The following is a 17,799-nucleotide window of genomic DNA, read 5'->3' as shown; positions in this document are numbered from 1 at the left end:
TTGTTTAACACTGGGGAGTAGTTTTCAAAACTGACTGAGATTTCTGGGTGCTACTTTTTGGGGATTCCAACATCAAATCTTGTGCTATTGGAGAGAGCTCAGAGATTTCTGAAACTCAGCCCCTTTTTCCCCTAACCCTCCCCGAAGAAGTCCCTTCCAGGAATCTGAACTCCTTTGTTATGATGTCAGAGTAATAAATAACAATTTAGCTTAAGAGCATGTCAAATAAATTTGTTTTTTGTTGGTCCATAGTGGAACACAGCCACAGGCTGCAGCAGCCAGCCCTCCTATACTGCTAAATGGGTGCAGAGAGTTGCCCAGGCAGAGATCTGTTTCCACCACCATGTACATGAGGGTGAAGCAAAGGAATGATTTTGGCATTGTGAGGCTGGTATGGCTGATGGAAACCAGAACTCTTGGTATCTGATGTGAGGAACTGGATCCTCTGAGATAACCTTCAGACCCTTTCCACTGGCCTATTTTGCAGTCAGATTAGCTAAATCAGTCAGGGTCTGGCTGTTTTGCTTAAAAACCACTGCAACAACAACAAACAACAAGAGTATTTGGATATCCTTGCTGAGGAGATTCTTCTCCATTCTTCCCATGGGTGAGAGAGGGAACCAGCAATGAGCTGGCTCTGTGCCTTGCATGTCTCTGAAGCAAATGCTGGGAGGAATGTCTCAATGTGAGCCTGCTTTATCACCCGCAATTATGTTCTGTGAAGTGAATTCACTGAAGTCAGTGAAATTATATCTGAAGACAATTCAGTCTTTTTCTCATTAAACGTGACTAGCTACTATACCTTGAGTCTTGGGAGACTTGTATCCTGTAGTGGCTTCTAAACAAGAGCAGACACCTGACAACCAGGCATGGAGTTTCTTTTGTCAAGACTTTCAGTAGCATATCTGAAGAAGAACAGCAAATCTCTTTTGGGGAGAGGGCTTTCAAGAGAAATGAAATGCGTGGCCAAAATTTGGAAACTAATTTATTCCCTTTTAATAAGCATGCCCATGACCTCAGGCCAGAAGTGGGGAAGACACCTTTAACATTACCCAAAAAGGCTTCTTCAAAGCATAGCTCAGTGAAATACATGATGAAATACTGCCCTTCCCAGGTGGAGGCATAATGTAATCATTCCAAGTGCTCATGCCTTCTCAGGAGATTGCAATGCAAAAGAAAAGAAATGTAAAATTACTTATAAGTTAACTCCCTGGAGACTCTCTAGGGAAAGGCAGGAGGCTGTTATTATACTGCTGTGAATGAGGCACAGTAGGTTTTCTAACTAACTTCTTGCAAATGTCCTGTAATGGCCCCTCTATGTGATAGTTTCAGCTGCTTCATTCAAAGGTACTTTCTACATTCTTGGTGTGCTTGTAGAAAATCCTGTAATTGCTAAATAGTTGATTATAATCCTGTTAACATTTGATACACTGGAAATTAAAAGCAGAAGCTCTCATCAGTAGCCAAGAAATCATTCAGGTTGGCATGAAAATATAAAGACTAAGTGAATGTATAGGAATTGACTTGGCTATCTTTACTGGACACTAAAATAAGTACTTGCTGAGCAAGTTTCTAAAGAAAGCAGAAGTATTCTTTGCCAACAGGTCGAATGCTTTCTTCCAACCAGTGTAACTTTTGTCTAAACTTCACAGATTGTTTTTGTTGACAGTTGGGAAGTTGACCTTCACAGCATTTTCTGATTGGTTCCTCATATTCTATGTTCAAATATGTAATTCCCATTTTTTTTTTCTGTTTCTGGGCTAGATGGAGAGGAAAGATAGTTGACTAGTTGACTTTATTTTTAAGGAGAAGAGAAGGGTTGAGGAAGTTGGCGAGTTCTGCTCTGAAAACTGGTGCTGTTCATTTTCACTCAGAGCCATCTTTCTCTTTCTTCCTGATCTTTTCTGGTTTTGCATCTCATTTCTGTTCCTTAGTGGGGAAATAACCACAGTCCTTAATTTTTTAAAGCCTTTTTAAATATTACTGAGGAAAAAGAAGATGGGCATCATGTGGCTAAACACCAGATGTACTAAAATGCTAGCCTGTAGCAAAGCCTCTTCATCTCCATCTTAAAAACTGAGAACAGAAGTTTGTCTCTGAATGTGGCTCATCCCTCTACACCATCCTGTTCATTTTGAAGCTGTACAGATTATTTATATCCAGGTTGCATACCAGTGCCTGATGCTTAAGAATGAATTCAAAACATGTAGAACAACAGGTGAGTGCTTTTGATGCAAATACATTTATTTGCCTGCACCATATTTATGTTAAATGCTCTGGTAACAACAGTGTTTGTATACAGAGCATTAATTGTCACTGCCAAAGTGAGATACCTAGACTTCAGTGTGTGGTTTACACATAATCAGGGACATTGGCTGCTGAAGGCTGAATGTCCGTTCTTGTCTTGTTGATGGATTTAGGAACTTTCCTCACAGAGTGTCAGAAGAAAATTTCAACAACAGCTGAAACATTTCTGAATGACATTGTCCTTTACAGCAGAGGAAACGTTAGGACAGAGAAAGGACAGTTAGGTCAGAAAACTCTTGATTTTGGCGGTGCTTCCTCCAGCACAAGAAAGGCATTGGGGGACTAGTGTGTGGATTTGGATTAATCTATGTGGTGTTTTAGGCACTTATCTGAGATTGAGCTCATGATTTTTAAGAACCAAGTTTCTAAGATTTAAGCCAGGACAGTGCTGAGAGGTGTCAGACTTGTCTTGATGCTGCTCTCTGGAAATCTAAGTGCCTGAGATGTGCTATGAGAGTTGTTTTTCATGCACACTAAATTTAGCAAAACCAAGAAAAATGTGGAGAGTACCAAGCAGAGCAGAACTGGTTGGGAATGGATCAGGTTCCCAGACTCGCTTTATCTAAATGGAACCAAGAGGAAATATATTTTTTATTAAAAATTACACTTTTGTCACTTTCCAAAGTGCAAATTATTGAGTTGCCTCTTTGCAAGTTTTTGGAAGAAAAGATTCTTATCTTTCAATTACAAACTGACCTTACCAACCTACATTTGGAAGAAAAAATAAATGAAAGATTTGCTACCTTCTTTTAGACTGAATTAAAATAAAATGAACCTGAACATTTTCCATATTGCTTTGCTCTGACAAGGGTTGTTTTTTTTCTTTCTTTTTTTCTTTTCTGCTTCAGTAAAACTAGAGAATTCAGTGCTAGTGTAGATCTTAAATCCACATAGCTTCTCCACAGCCATCGTGTTGAGATAGGTGTGCCAGTGTGGGATGGGGGACAGCAGACATTCATCTTGCTGCTTCCTACCCCTGCTTCCTTCCATGTAGAACGTGCAGACCCATGCCTCCTCCTCCACCCTTTTCACATTTGGAACAAAACAAGAAGGTCCAGAAAGACCAGGGAGAAAGTATCCGCTGATTATTTCAGGCTCTTTCTGCCCTTCTTTCCAATGTGAGTAGTGCAATAAATGCACTAGGGAATAGATACAGTAAACTAGATGATACAGACTCCTACAGTGAAATATCCAATCAAGCAAAATACCTCAAGCTGAATAATACTCAGCTAAAATTTTGTAACTTTTCACTCCTTTTGATTTTATTTTGTTAAAGAAAATGCAAAAACTTCCTTTCTCTTAATATTGTAATTTTCTAACGGTTGAATTGCTTTGAGCTTTGTAAGCATTGAAGTTTATAAAGAGTTTTCTCTGACTTCAGTAAGGCTGCTTACATGTATAAGTAGCTGCAGGGCCAAGATTATAATTACATGTCTGTATAATGTTAGCCTTCATGCATTTATCCTTTCCAATTTTAATTCTCTTTTTTTATAAAATCTATGATCAAATTTTGGAGCCCAAACTAAGCTGATGTCGTCTCTTTTAATTTAGGACTCAGCCCTTTTATTCTCCTCCTGTGTTTCATTTTTATTAGTTGCTTTCTTTTTGTGCTGATGTGCAGCATATATTGTTAAAGCCACTCATTAGAGCCAGAATTTTATGGCATGGAGAATGTCCTAATAAGGGAAAAAAACTAGCTCTTTATTGGTGAGGTAAGAGAAATCAGGCAGCGGATAATTTTTTTGCTGATTGAGAAGGATAAGGTGCGGTTTGGCAGGTACTGCATTGGTTTGGCATTTGCTGACATGGTTCCTCTTTTCTGCAGCTCAAATCCTTTGCAGAGCGGACAGTCAGAGAGGGCTTCCCCCCTTCCCTCTTCCTTCTTCTTTTCACACAGTCGTGCTGTAAAATCTCTCTGTGACACACAAACTGGAGGTGCTAGTGATAAGCTTTTGCAAGCCTGACAACATAACATACCATAGTCACCTCTGAGCAAGATGCAGGCATGGTGAAGTATAGGGTTCTATGGGGTTTGTTATACATCTGAAGCATCTAAATGGTTTATGAAGTTGTTAAAAAAACACACTTTGGTCGAAGGTGTTAAAATCCAGCTTCCCACTTCTCAGACATCCATCATTGGAGGACAGTAAAAATTACAAGAGTTTGTTGACACTTTCAATTGCTCTGCTGTTTTTCTTTCAAACTGCTTTGAAGGCTCACATTAAATTCCAGGGATAAGCAATGCATCTCAGGCTTAAATAGAGGCTTCAGCACAGATCTGAACTCAATAGAACTCCTCAGGTTTTCAGCTGAGTTACATTGAGCAAAGCTGCAAGCAAGGACAGAAGCTGGTATTGAAATTCTTTCCTTCCTCAGTCTCTCTGTGTCTCTTGGTAAATGAAAGCCAAGTGCTGGCTATGCTGGAATTCACTCTGCTGCATCAGGAAGCCAAAACTGATGCAAAGTGGCTGTCCCTTCCTACATGGTGACCCTTGCGTGGCTCCTGGACCACAGGAGGAATAATGATTTACCAACTAACTAACTCTCCAGATTTCTGTCACTCATTTATTTTTATCAGAGTATTATGAGTTTGATGCTACCCTCTGTGAAACATTTTTTCCTATTTTTTTTTTCTCTCAACATAATAATTTGAGAATACATTTCCTGTTATTGCTGAAGTTATTCACTGTAGGCAAAACATGTGAAAGATAACTTTAATGATAATAAAGCAGAAAAGTAAACAGCGTTTGTAGCAGGGATTGGATGAAACAGATAATGTTAAACAAAATGTGCAGATATGCTGTTAGAAGTAAGCCACGCCCAAAAGGTTGTTGCACAACCATTTCATTTTTGGGTGTACATATATGTAATTTTGTCTGATATCTATTTGTGCTCAGACCCTTCCTCCTCAGTCAGAATCTCTTTTGAAGATCAGGGATTTGGTTGATTTTGCTGCCATCTTTTTTCTTTTTAATTAGCATCCATATTTTCCTGTATGTTGGCTAAGCATTACTGAGAAATACTTAGATTCTCATGGGGGAAAAAAAAATGACTCTAGGAAAACTTAGCATGCTAACCTGTAAAGATTAATTCTGCCTAAGCAGTTTAGATTCTGAACTCTGAGTCTCTTTCAGATCACTTTTGCTCTGCTTTCTATTTTTGTTCAGGAGACTCAGTCCTGGTGTGGAACCTCCATGTAATAGTTGCTGTATTGCACAACAAACTAAAAAAGGATTCCAATTATGCCAGACAGCTTAAAACCTTAAGAAAACATCTCCTGACATCTTTGCTGTCCATTTTGAAAATTTGAGCAAGTCACTCTTGCAGAAGCAGTTTGTGTGCACTTCCTTCCTGGGTACTCTAGGAAATGTGGAGATCTGTTCTAGAGATGTATCCCTGGTACCAGCACAACTGTCACTACAGGATGTGAGATCTTGGCTTCCATTTGTCTTGTCATAGCCAAATTGCCTGCAAGTTTTTTAATCATAAAAAATATATTACATGTTTCTGAACAAGAGATTATTGGCTTGCCAAATTCCATCTGCAGTACATTCAGTGCTGGATTTGCTTCACTATAATTAAAGATGTACTTTCTAGCATCACACACACACACACACACACACACACGCACACACATATGTATATTTTGGTGTCCTGGAACCATCCTTACTACACCTTTTTTTGTGTAATTGAGGCGGGGAGCCAAGAAGTTTGTAACTGAGCAGTAGGACTGTGGGAAGGATGAGCCTCACAAGGTACAGTTCTGTAGGTTTAAGTATCTCCAAATGACTCAGACCATCACTATACGCTGAAATGGCCATAAGAGAACCTTTGTAAATTTTGTTCATATTCAAGTGGTCTCTGGCTTTCCAGCTCACAGGATCTACAGTCGCCTGTCCTTTGCCGTGTGTTTCCTTTCCCTTTCTCTTTAATTCTTACCTTTCAGCACTCTTTCTACTGTATGACATGATATTTTGCAAAACCTGAATAAAATGTGCCCCATTCTTAAATTACTCTCAAGGAATAGCCTCACACATTTTGTGCTACAGCATTTTTCCTCTGTAAAGCAGGAAATTTTTAGGATCGTGCTTCCCAAGAAAGGAAATGACTGGCATGGATTCTGGGTGTGTATGATGGAGATGTGCATCTTGGCCTTAGTCATCTGTCTCCTCCTGGAACAGGAGTGGTCAAACATAACATGTCAGCAGTTTTATTTCCTAGGGTTTCGAAAAGCCTCAAAGCCTAATTAACAGAGGTAACATCTGTTTCCAAAGTCAGCTAAGCTTTTACTTTAGTTAGAAAGATTAAGGCCGAGAAGTGTTTTTGTTTCTCTATGATTTACCTTAAAGCCTACAGTAACACAGCTTGGAAGTTCTCTGCAAACGCAACTTTTCCACAAGACTTGTCAACTTGCTAAAAAGCTACTGTAGTAATGCTATCTTGATTCTCTTGCCAGTCCTTATCTATATTGTGACGAAATCTTCCCACTGACAGCATATGCATTAGCAATAATACGAAGCCCATTCCGTTGACAAATATTTCTTTTTTTGCATATCTGATAGCTTCATTTGATTCTTTGTCATTTAGAGATAGCCATTGGGTTAATTCCTTGCTTGATTTCTTGGATTCTTCCCTTTTAGCCTCACCCAACACCCTAAGGAGTGATCAGGTGAGAGACAAAGTCCAGCTTTATTATATCCCATCTAGCTACATGCTTGTAGTCCTTGAATGAGAAGGATGAATGCTCTGAATGCATAAAACAGTGCTTGTTTCTGTTCTGTGTATGCTTCTTGTTGCTTGTGCAGTTCTGCTCTGGAAATACTACCAATCTGTTTTCTCACCCCAAAAAGGATATGATTGTGTTCTTGAAGACGCTAGAGCAAGCAGAGATTTTGTTGTTTAATGCCTAGCTTTTGGTTCTTTCCAGCACTTCTCAAGATGCATGACAAGTTCAGTGTGATCTTGAGTCCTGAAAAGAATAAAATAGAGTAGCTCATTTGGAATGGACCTTCAAAGATCATCTAGTCCAAATGCCTGACCTCTTCAAGTTAAAGCATGTTATTAAAGACATTGTCTAAATGCCTCTTGAGTATGAAACGCATGGAACATGAACCACCTTTCTAGGAAGCCTGTTCCAGTGTTTGGCCATCCTCACAGTAGAGAAATACTTTAAAATGCCCTGCTTCCTTCGTGCAGTTTTGTGCTCTTCCACACATTTTATCATCAGTATTTGGAGCAAAGCTTGGCAACTCCTTTTGCTTTCCCTCTGCAGGTCACCTCTTGGCATTTTTCCATTTTTTTTTGAGTATCATCCAAAGCTGATAGTGCTGCAAGGGTATGAGGTTGGGATGTTCAGGCTCGGGAGAATTTAAGGCAGGGCTCACAGGTGTGGAGGAAGAAGATGGAGACACCCTTTAAAGTGCCATTAGGTGCGAAGTGACACAATCTGCTTGGAATGTGCGAAGAAATTGGAGAAGGAACTGGAAAAGCTTCTGGGGAGCTGAAACAGAGGAGAAGACCCTTTGGGAGTTTTCTCTCTAAAATACAAAAGTAGGTATTGGGGCTGCCCTTGAAATTCCTAAATATTTGGCAATTTTGTGGGAATATTTTGATCTAACTATTGGCGAAGGTCTGGAAAAATTATTGGTATACATTCATAGCTATACACTAACAATGACAATAGTTCTGTTTCAGATTTGTTTTAAGATGGCAGAAGCAACCATAAATACATCTGAGATTTGTCCAACTGGCAGACAAATGCTGGTGTTTGTGTCTAGTTTTATGCCTATGCTTGTATTAGACTGATTGGTCTTATAATACCTTATTGGTGTAGGTAATATCCATCATGCCAACTTCTGAATCTCCAAAATGGATGATTTTTTTCACTGAACGCTGCTGTAGTCAAATGGGAACTGATGCACAAGTGGGTTTAAACATCTCATTCTTATTTATTCAGTAATCTCAATGAACTGAGTTATTGCAACAGGTTAGATCATGCTCTGAGAGCAGCAATTCAATTTTTCTTATTCTTGTCCCAATTCTGGTGCCAAATATTCTCCAGTTTATACTGCTATATCCTCATTTATCATATGTTTTATTTTCACAAAAGAGTATTAAACATAGACTTGCTATCCAGCGCTTGTTTCCTTGGCTCCTTCCAGTGCCTTTCAGGACACATAACTGAAATTCAGTAAGGACTTTCAGGGAAGGATAAAGCGGATTGCATCTCACTTGCAGTTAGCTTGATGTACATGCATGAATAGTTACTACAGACTGCTGGGAAGGAGATACTAGGATACAGAACATCTGAGTCAAGCCTAAGGCCTGTTCTCTGGTGGTGTTATTCTGAAGGCTCCTTATGTTGTGTGAATACCCTTCCACTAGGAGCTCCAGTGCCTCCCTAAAATGCTCTTCCCTCTTGTGGTTCGACAGAAAATGTTGCCCTTGAACCAAGAGGTAGTTTGGTAAGGGTTGCTGTTGATGACCCTGGCTCACATTCAGGTCAGTTCCATCTATTGTGTGGCACTGGAGATGGTGCAGTGAGAGCTACTGTGCACAGAACCTTTCTCATGTGATGTCTTAAGAGTTTCTGCATAACTAAAATCTCTAGGGTTAGGGCAGGTGTTTTCTCCCTAATCACCTTTTGGGAATTCCAACTCAACAAGCTGGCTTTTTGTACCACTTGAAGAGTGAGAAGCAAAAAGGATTGGCAGGAAACTCAGTGGTAGGCAGGTGATCTGCACCCCATTTTCCATATTTTCAGGCTCTGAAGTGTATCTTAGTTCACAGCTTGGTGGTTCAAGGGGCTGTCAGGCTGTGCGGAGGCACACTGTCCAATGCATGAAGCCTGAAGCTCTTTTGTAGTGGCATGGCTGCAAGTTTCCCTTAGGTAAAGAAGCGTTCTGGGCTTCCTTTCCCATTTTTCACCAGGCAAATCTCTTTTTAAAATGTAAACTACTGATTTGGATGTGCCTGGAAACTGAAAGCACTGCACAGAGAAGGGACAGGCTGCCACTTGCTCAGAGGGAGCTCAGGGGAGGATGTTTCTTTGTTCTGTATGCCAGCAAAAATTGTCCCAGGAAAATCAGTTCTGCCTGTGGCTTTCACACACTTCTGGGTGCAGCGATGGAAGTTGGCAAGGCGTAGCTGTCAGTAATGGGACTGGGAGGAAGAGGTAGGCCTACCTGTAGCAATGGCCTTTGGAAGCTGCTAGAAATGCTCCCGATAACTTCTGCAGGGTTTGGACGAGGACTGAGGTATTGCAGACAATGCACAAATCTTACCTGCTATGGGATTGAGACTGAAACAAGTACACTTGTCTATGTATGTCCCTATTTTTCCATTTCATAAACCAGCTTTATCATACTAATAATAACCAGCATGCAGCAGTCAAAAGGGGTTGTGAGGATTAATTAACATTTGTAAAGTATGTTGGAACCTTTTGATGGAAAGAATTTGGTGAATGCCAAGTGCTAATATGATGAGGAAAGGAAAATAGGTATCAGTTTGTGTTCACTCCCGGAATGTAAAGGATTATCCCAGAAGCCTTGGCTCAAACATTATTTTTGTGTATTTAATGATGAATTTTTCAATTATTCTTTCCTTAAAAATGTCAGTTTAGTCTCCAAGAAAACCTTCTTGGTGATGAAAACTTAATTTCTCTTGTTCTCTCATCTTTGGAACTAGATTGGCTTTACTTGCAGTCTGCTCACTTTCTTGCCACAGCAGCCCTTTGCAATCCTCTTCCTCTAGCTGCCTACCTTCTCTGTTTCTTTCTCTAGCTGGTCAGTCATTTGCTGTGCGATCAATCCCATCCACATTGTTCCTTCACTTTCCCTTCCCTGGGCTCACCTGGAATTTCTTTTAGCAAAATAATGAGAAGCAGCTAAAAGAATTGCATGACATCAAATTGATACTTTTGGGACTGGCACTTTGATTACAGAATGTTGTGGCAAAGGATATCATAACATGAAATGATTCTGTGGAAGCATCCCAGAACCCATAGGTAAAGGCCTGGCAGGTGCTGCTTAACCTCTCCTGCAAACCAGTGCCAGTCAGTGGTGGAGGAGCGTGAAGGTTGGTGTCTAATGGACGAACTAGAGTTGGGACGGGGACTGGAAGCTCAGGGACAGGTTTTATATCTTATGAACACAAAGCAAAGAAGACTGACTGGGGCAAAGAACAGCTGTTTGGTCGTGGAAATCCTGTTAAATAGCAAACAGGACTTGATCAGTAACTTGCTGTGTAACTGGCAGTACCCTCAGCTCCCCCATGTTCCTGCAGAACTTATCTGTGTGGGGATATTTCAGCGTGAAGCATTTTGCAGTCGCTATTACAGCCTGGATCTGTATATGGAACTGCCGTTCCAGACTGAAAAATAAATGCGTACCTTAATAGTTGCTGTGATTTGTGAGTATGCTATATACTGTGGAAAAAGACTCTTGTACTTGTATGGTATCTTTGTAGGGTAATTTATGTGAGCTATTTGCACCCATGTGCCTTGAACATCTGCATGTATTCCATTGGAAGTCTATGGACCACAAGCACAGTCAGGACAAGAAAATTGTTATTTTCTTGTTTCCCAATTTTTTTTAATCGGGATATTTCCTATGAATAACTCATAATGCATAAATGATTTGTTAGTGAGTATTTTTAATGGGAGAGGTTTTTGTTGAGCTATAGAGTTCCATGAGGAGGTGTTCGTTTGTTTTTTTGTTGTTGATCTGTTTTTGTTTTTAACTTGTTTGCTTGTTTGTTTGTTTACCCTTTTTGAAGCACTGTGGCTTCTATGTTTATATTTCCAGTGTGGATGGCCACCTGTCACGACTTCAGCTTTACACAGACTTTCTCTAATGTTTTACAATGAATTGTTTGCTTGTTTCTTGTAAGTAAACTTTCCTGGAATAAGGATCACAGTGGAGCAGTGCAAGGGGAAACAGGCACATCTAAGGGAATGCTAATTGAAAGAATAAAGCCAGGATATTTTATAGTGTTTATGCGTGTATAGTTGCAATGGATACATGTCAAATTTCCAGCTGTCTAAATTGCGCAAGGCTGGTATACGATGTCTGCAAATCATTGTGACATTAATGTGCTGTTCAAAGTGCTGTACGTGACCTTACATATCTGTACAGGCCTGTTTTATGGAAGGGTTTTGTTCTTTTTTTTTTTACCTTTCATGAAGGTGAAAGACAGATCAGGATTAACGTTCAGAGAGATGCATGGAATGTATCTAGCCCTAATCTTGTTAGCAAATGACAGGATCTGCGCTCATAATTCCTCCTCTGTCTCACAGAAAATGTCTCCTAATCACCTAAGCTGTTGACAGTAGGTTTCTTAAGTATCTGAGAAAGAGATAGATGCTTGTCCACGTTAAAAGTGAACAGTCATGAATTTCCCTTGAAACCAAATCTGTACCTGCACAGCATCCATGGATTGTGAGTATAGGGAATCAGTACTAGAAAACTTAAAGACATCTGATTTTAATTATTTTTTTTCCCTGTTTGCCATATGCTGTAGCGATGAACGTATTTGCAATGCTGTATCCCCCCTAAAGTGGTTTATTCCAGTTAGTATACAGCTTCACAGTCTGTTCTGTTTCAGTGCAAGTCCTTCTCTTGCATTTCAGCTTCTTTTCCGTTTGCAAGTGTTTGTTTCAATATTTAGTTTGCTGAGGTATGTTAAAGCTGTGCCCTCCTCTTGCATATTTTGTATCAGGAAAAGTGAATGGAAAAAAGCTTATTCTGTGATTATCTGTGTGATTATCTGGTAAAATTACTTTTCCAGGCTCCTCATGTGCCTTGTACCTTGTTCCTGCAGTGTTCATGCAGCACAGATTTTGCTGCATATCTAAAAGCTACAGCAGAGATCTTCAGAGACCTCTTTGACCCTGAGCAGTAGTAAGTTAGTTACAATCTTGAATCCCCTGGGAAATATACATAGGAGTTTTGATGCTTCATGGAGCACAGACTAGTGCTAACGCCCACACTTCTGATGAATCGAGCAATAAAAATAGCTATCTCTGATCATTTATAGTCATTTCAGATTATGCAAAGATGAGGGAGTAAACAGATAACATATAGGTAACTAGGTAACTAGGTAACTGTGACTTGCTGTCCTACCATTTCAATTCTCTCAAGCATGGTGGAATTTGGCTTTCCAGGTCCTTATGCATCATAGGCTAAGAAGCCATGGAAAAGGTTCAGTACTTTGACATCAGAGTTACTCACTCAGCTTTGGTGCTTTCACTGTCCCTGCTACCTCCTAGCAGATCTCTTTCCTTTTCCCTTCCTCATCTTCCCAGTCCCCTGAGTATTTCTCCATCAAGCTTTATCTGCTTTCCGTTACCCAGGCTCCTCATCAAATCATTAAGTTGGAAAAGACCTCAGGGATCTCCTAGTCACCCACTGCTGCTGGCTGGCTCTCCCCAGCCCAGGGAGGCATATCATTCCAGTCCCCTTCCTACAGCCATATTCCCTATATGATCCCTGCTTCCATCTTCCCTGCCCAGCTGGCTCTCTGTCCTAGCTTTCTAGAGTCTCAGCTATAGAGTACTTGCTGACCTGCCCTAGGCACAGCTGCATTTCCATGAAGGATGAAATAATTCCTTTTGAGTTGGGTTCAGTGCTATTGGTAGGTGTTGTCCCTGATATCCATCAACATGCACTTTGTTTCCCTCAGGATTTACCTAAATGTAGTGTCCTGGCCCTTGGTTCTTATTTATGCCCTGCAAAACCTGGCAGGGAAAAAATGCCAAAAGAGATTCTGCTCTTTGAGAAGATTTGTCATCTTAGAAAAAAAGACATATTTCTTTTCAAATTTCATGTCTTGTTTTGACAGGATGGGTGGTGAATGGAAGTGTGCTGGAAGTTGATTGTGAGTAGGTTGGGCAACGTGATGGAACATTAGAGTAATATGCTATTTTTCTTTTCCTTGCCCTCATTTAAAGATCTCTGATAGATACTGAAGAGGATAACATGAATTTTGAAGGGATTAAAATGATTCTTGAGAGGAATGCAGAACTTTGTAGTTTGAGCATGACACATTGTAGGCACTGCTTAAAGGCGCCGTAAAAAAAAGTAAATTTCATTCCTCAAAACTTACATATTTTCTAAAAAGACCATAATCCCCTACAAAAGAATGTAGGGGATCTTTTAAAAGTTGCAAGTCTTGATTTCTTTCTTCATTTTAATTCCTTCTGTCTTTAGTGAACTTTTCTATCACATTGGTTGGAGCTTTGCTTGCAATTCAATACAAAAGAGGAGGAGTTAGTCCTTAATTTTGTATACATTTAGTATGCTAGCAATTTGAGGGTATAAAAGTGCCTTGAAAGCCTTACTGAATACAGGGACCCAAAACCACAAGAAAGTAAATTTACGATTTGGCTTTGTAGCAATTGTGAATTGTATGTTCTGGGGTGAGTCCTGTCACTCCTTACTTATGCCTCAGCTAGGCAACATGCCCACTATTTTCAACAGGGAGATGCCTGAAATATTACTGGGTAAGTATGTGGCACAAGTGATACTGGATTTTATATGCAATAAAGCACTAGAAAATGGAGGTGGTGGCAGCAAGCAGCAAGCAATTTGCTACAGTGGCAGCAAATACCACATCAACCACAGTGGTACTCACAGCTTCCACATTTTTAAGCTGGAAGAAGTAAACTTGTTTTGTACGCTTCTTTGTATTCAGAGACAGATTTCAGTGTGAATTCCACTAAGTGTCAAGAAAAGCAGTAAAAAAATGATAGTTATCAGCTAGAAGGAGGTTAGCCAATTACTTTTCTATCCAGTTACTTTTTTTTTTTGTTTTTTTTTTTTTTTTTTGTTTTTTTTTTTTTTTTTTTTTTTTTTCTGTTTGTGTGAAACTCCTAAATTAAAATGGGTTAAATACACTGGATAGTTTCCTGACTGGTCAATGTCAAATCTATCGCGGTTGAAGGAAAACTGCTAAATATTACAGACTTCACATATTGAGAGAATTACATGCTTTTCCCTAGGACATTTCCAGCAAGCTCTTTTATCTAAATATAATATGTGTTGGAAGCAAATTTAACATTGTTTCGGTAGCTGAAGGTTTTTACCCTTCATGTTAGCGGTCCTGCATGCAATTTATGCTGAGGTATTCAGAGGCGATTTAGCAGAGTTATTTGGATGTGGTTGGAGAATCTGCTTGCATTTCACTTTATGAAACAGATCATCAGTTTTCAGCTATGAGGGGAAAAAAAAAAGGCGCGTGCATGAGTCATTCTGCCTTTGTGCAGAACCATGCGGTGATATTTCAGACTGGCTCAAACTACAAGGCCCAGGTTTTAGGACCTGAATCTAAAACCAAAGCAGCAGTGTTATCATAAAGAGAAGGCAGCAAGAAATGAGACAGAGCATTGGAAATCCTAGGCTGCAAATGAACTGAAACATACATTTTCAACAGAAACCAGTAATTCGGGAAGCCAGAATCTGTCCTGAAAGCTTCAGTGGCATCTTCAGCAGCGAAATAAATTCCCTGGTTACTTTTGGCATGAACTACTTGGTAATTTTTTCATCAGTTTGGAGTCATTTTCACTTGTGGTTATTGGCTTACAAATCACTTTTTATGTTTCTTTCTTTCTTTTTTTTTTTTTTTTCTCCGGGGGAAATTAGTTGAAAGGAGAAATTAGCTGAAGGGAGAAGTGCACCTTTTCTTCCCTTACCTGTGAACAAAACTAAATATCAAATATTACCAAGTGAAAGAAACCACAAAGAAGAATACATGGAAGAATCCCGTTCCATTCCCATACTTAGCTCTTCTGTCATACAAACAAAGCAATAATCTCACAGTCAGATCCTTAACCAGTGTAGATCATCTGAAGATTCTGCATAGATGAAACAATAGTTAAGTTGTTAAAATACACGTTGTGTTATGTTTTAGACATTTTAGATCAAGGGTTATGTAGGATAAAGTAGGCTGGTAAAGGCATAGTAGGAAAATATGGATGCCAGATCCAATGGAAAGAAAATCCTGCTAACCCACTGAAAAGACAGTTACTCAGAGGGGGGGAAAAATACCTTAAACTTTTTGGAGCTATTAAAAAAACAAAGGATACTAGAAGCTGGCAATATGAAAATGATGTAAACGAGAAGGGACTACATTGAAAGGTGTGTCAGTCTATTTTTCCAAGAGAACATGTGCATACATTCTGTGGGTAACATGCCAAGTCAGGAATATTGGCTGCATAGCTCTGGAGAATGCGTGGGTGAAAAGAGTAAAATTATTTGTGAGACAGAGATGAGTTGTGAAGTGAATGAGAAGACACGTATGTTCTGTAAGTGGAAGACAATTTTTAAGTCCAGCATGAGCCACAGTATCGTCTAGCCTGATTTTTGATACATAAGAGGTAATGGAAATTCACCAAGTTGTGTCTGTAATGAGCCCAAGAATTAGTACTTTACTGCAGTATCACTTCCAAACAAGCTTTCATCTTAAGATGAATATTCCATCATTTCTTGTATATTTAATCAACCTCACTGTTAGAAACATGTGCTTCATTTCCAGTTTAAATTTGTCTGAGTTTAATTTCCATCCATTGGTTAATTTTATCCATTTGCTGCTCCGATGTTCAAAGTGAAAAAAATGGTGCATGTCTAATTAAGAAATATGTGAAAAATATGGGTGTTAATAAGAGCATTCGTACACAACATTGCGCTCAGAACTGTGGTGGCATGTATGCATGTCTCCAGCATAATCCCCTGTTTTCACTCACTACATCTTTCTGAAACATGAGCATTTTGGATTGAAATTCTGCTTGCTCCATCATAAAAATGAATCTTCTTGATCAGATCTTAGCAGAATGCTGGCAGCTCTCATTGGACTATGGAGAAATTACTAGAAGAAATGGTTTTCCCCACAACTTCTCCCCCACTATTCACTGTATTTTTAGATGCAGCTTGAACAAAATACAGCTAACCTATGACATGCAAAGCTTGATAGAAATTTAATATCTTGAAAGCATGTGCATTTGTTGTCTTTTGGACGTAAAGATTGATCAGTTGTTTATGTTCGCATTTTGAAGCATGCCTATGATAACACAAATTAAATGAACAATAAAAAAATTAAAAACACATGGAATCATAAATAAAACTTGACCAAATATTGGCAGTGACATAAAAAGAACTCTCCAGAGTGTGTTATAACAGAGCCCATCCTCACCCCACCCATACTTACAGGAAGAGCCTGGGTAAATAGATAGGCTTTCTAAAAGTGCAGGAGACTAACAAATTCAGCTGCTATAGACCAAATCTGGCAGTGAAATTTGTCATCAAAGATATTTTACTGATATCTTCCCTCTACTGTCAATTAGGAGACACACAAGTGCAAAGATGTCAGCGCTGTGGTGTTAGGTAATGAAGGGTGACGTTCATAAAAAGAGGTTGAGTTTCATTTGGAGGTGAAGTAGTTTGATTTGGGATGAGTGATCCTATCTAGTGGGATGGACCACAGAGAAAATCAATCCATAGCATATATGCAGGGTGAACCATAATTGCTCCCAGGTAACAAAAGTGTGAGGGAAAGAACTTGCCAAATAAACACAGTTGCATCTAATTGAACAACACACTGGTCATTTGTTCTATGAATGCAAGGTGGTTTTGCAGATAATTGCAAAGAATGATTGGCATTTGAGTGAGTCATGGGAGAAAGATGAGACAGACTTGAGCTGTTTAAGTTAAAAATCTATGCTCTAAGGCTTTTGTTCTGTTTGAAATTTCCCCTGAGCTCAGATCCACAGTTTTCTTTTTCCCAGTCTCTTCTAGAACTGAACAGTTTAACCCTTCTTAAATTAGCATTGTAATAGGAAAGATTAATCAGGTTTAGCTTATGGCTCATTGAGGGTAGGTGCTGTTTCAAATAATTATATTTTTCTTCTATCAGTATCACACACTGTTTAGAACAGGGACCAAATTTTCCCCTACCTTCATAAATGCCTACTATAACAGGCCTTCAAGCTTAATCAGGAAATTTCAGTGCTGTCCTAACTCAGACAATAATAATAATGTAGTAGTGCTGGCAAGAAATTCTAAAACCAAAGTGCCTCAGATAATGTTTGAGCTGATTGGTGGTTTTAAATGGAAACTAGTAGAAGCTGGATTGTATGAAATGGTTTCAGCCTCACAGTCATAGAATCATAGAATGGGTGGGGCTGGAAAGGACCTCAAAAGCCCACACAATCTCAACTCCCCTATTGTGGGCAGGGCTGCTGCCCACCAGACCAGGCTGCCCAGGGTCCCATCCAACCTGGCCTTGAAACACTTCCAGAGATGGGGCATCCACAGCTTTTCTGGATAGCCTGTTCCTGTGCCTCACCGCTCTCTGAGTAAAAATGTCCTGCTAACATCTAAATTAATTCTCCCCTCTGCCAGTTTATCCCTTACATATCTCACCCTTGTCCTATCACTGTCAGACCATGTAAAAGGCGGTTCTCCAAAGGTGCACAGGCCAGCATGGATCATTTGATTTCCA

At 39.6% G+C, this 17,799-nt stretch overlaps 1 protein-coding gene across 10 annotated transcripts in view; it reads left to right on the top strand.

Annotated features, from left to right (window-relative positions):
- The window catches only part of CALD1 (caldesmon 1), a 175,423-nt gene that overhangs the window by 124,861 nt on the left and 32,763 nt on the right, over positions 1-17,799 (top strand). The gene's annotated exons all lie outside the window — the stretch shown is intronic.

This window comes from Coturnix japonica, chromosome 1 (assembly GCF_001577835.2).
Source record: "Coturnix japonica isolate 7356 chromosome 1, Coturnix japonica 2.1, whole genome shotgun sequence".
Taxonomy (NCBI): Eukaryota; Metazoa; Chordata; class Aves; order Galliformes; family Phasianidae; genus Coturnix; species Coturnix japonica.
This window is presented reverse-complemented; position numbering and strand designations above follow the sequence as displayed.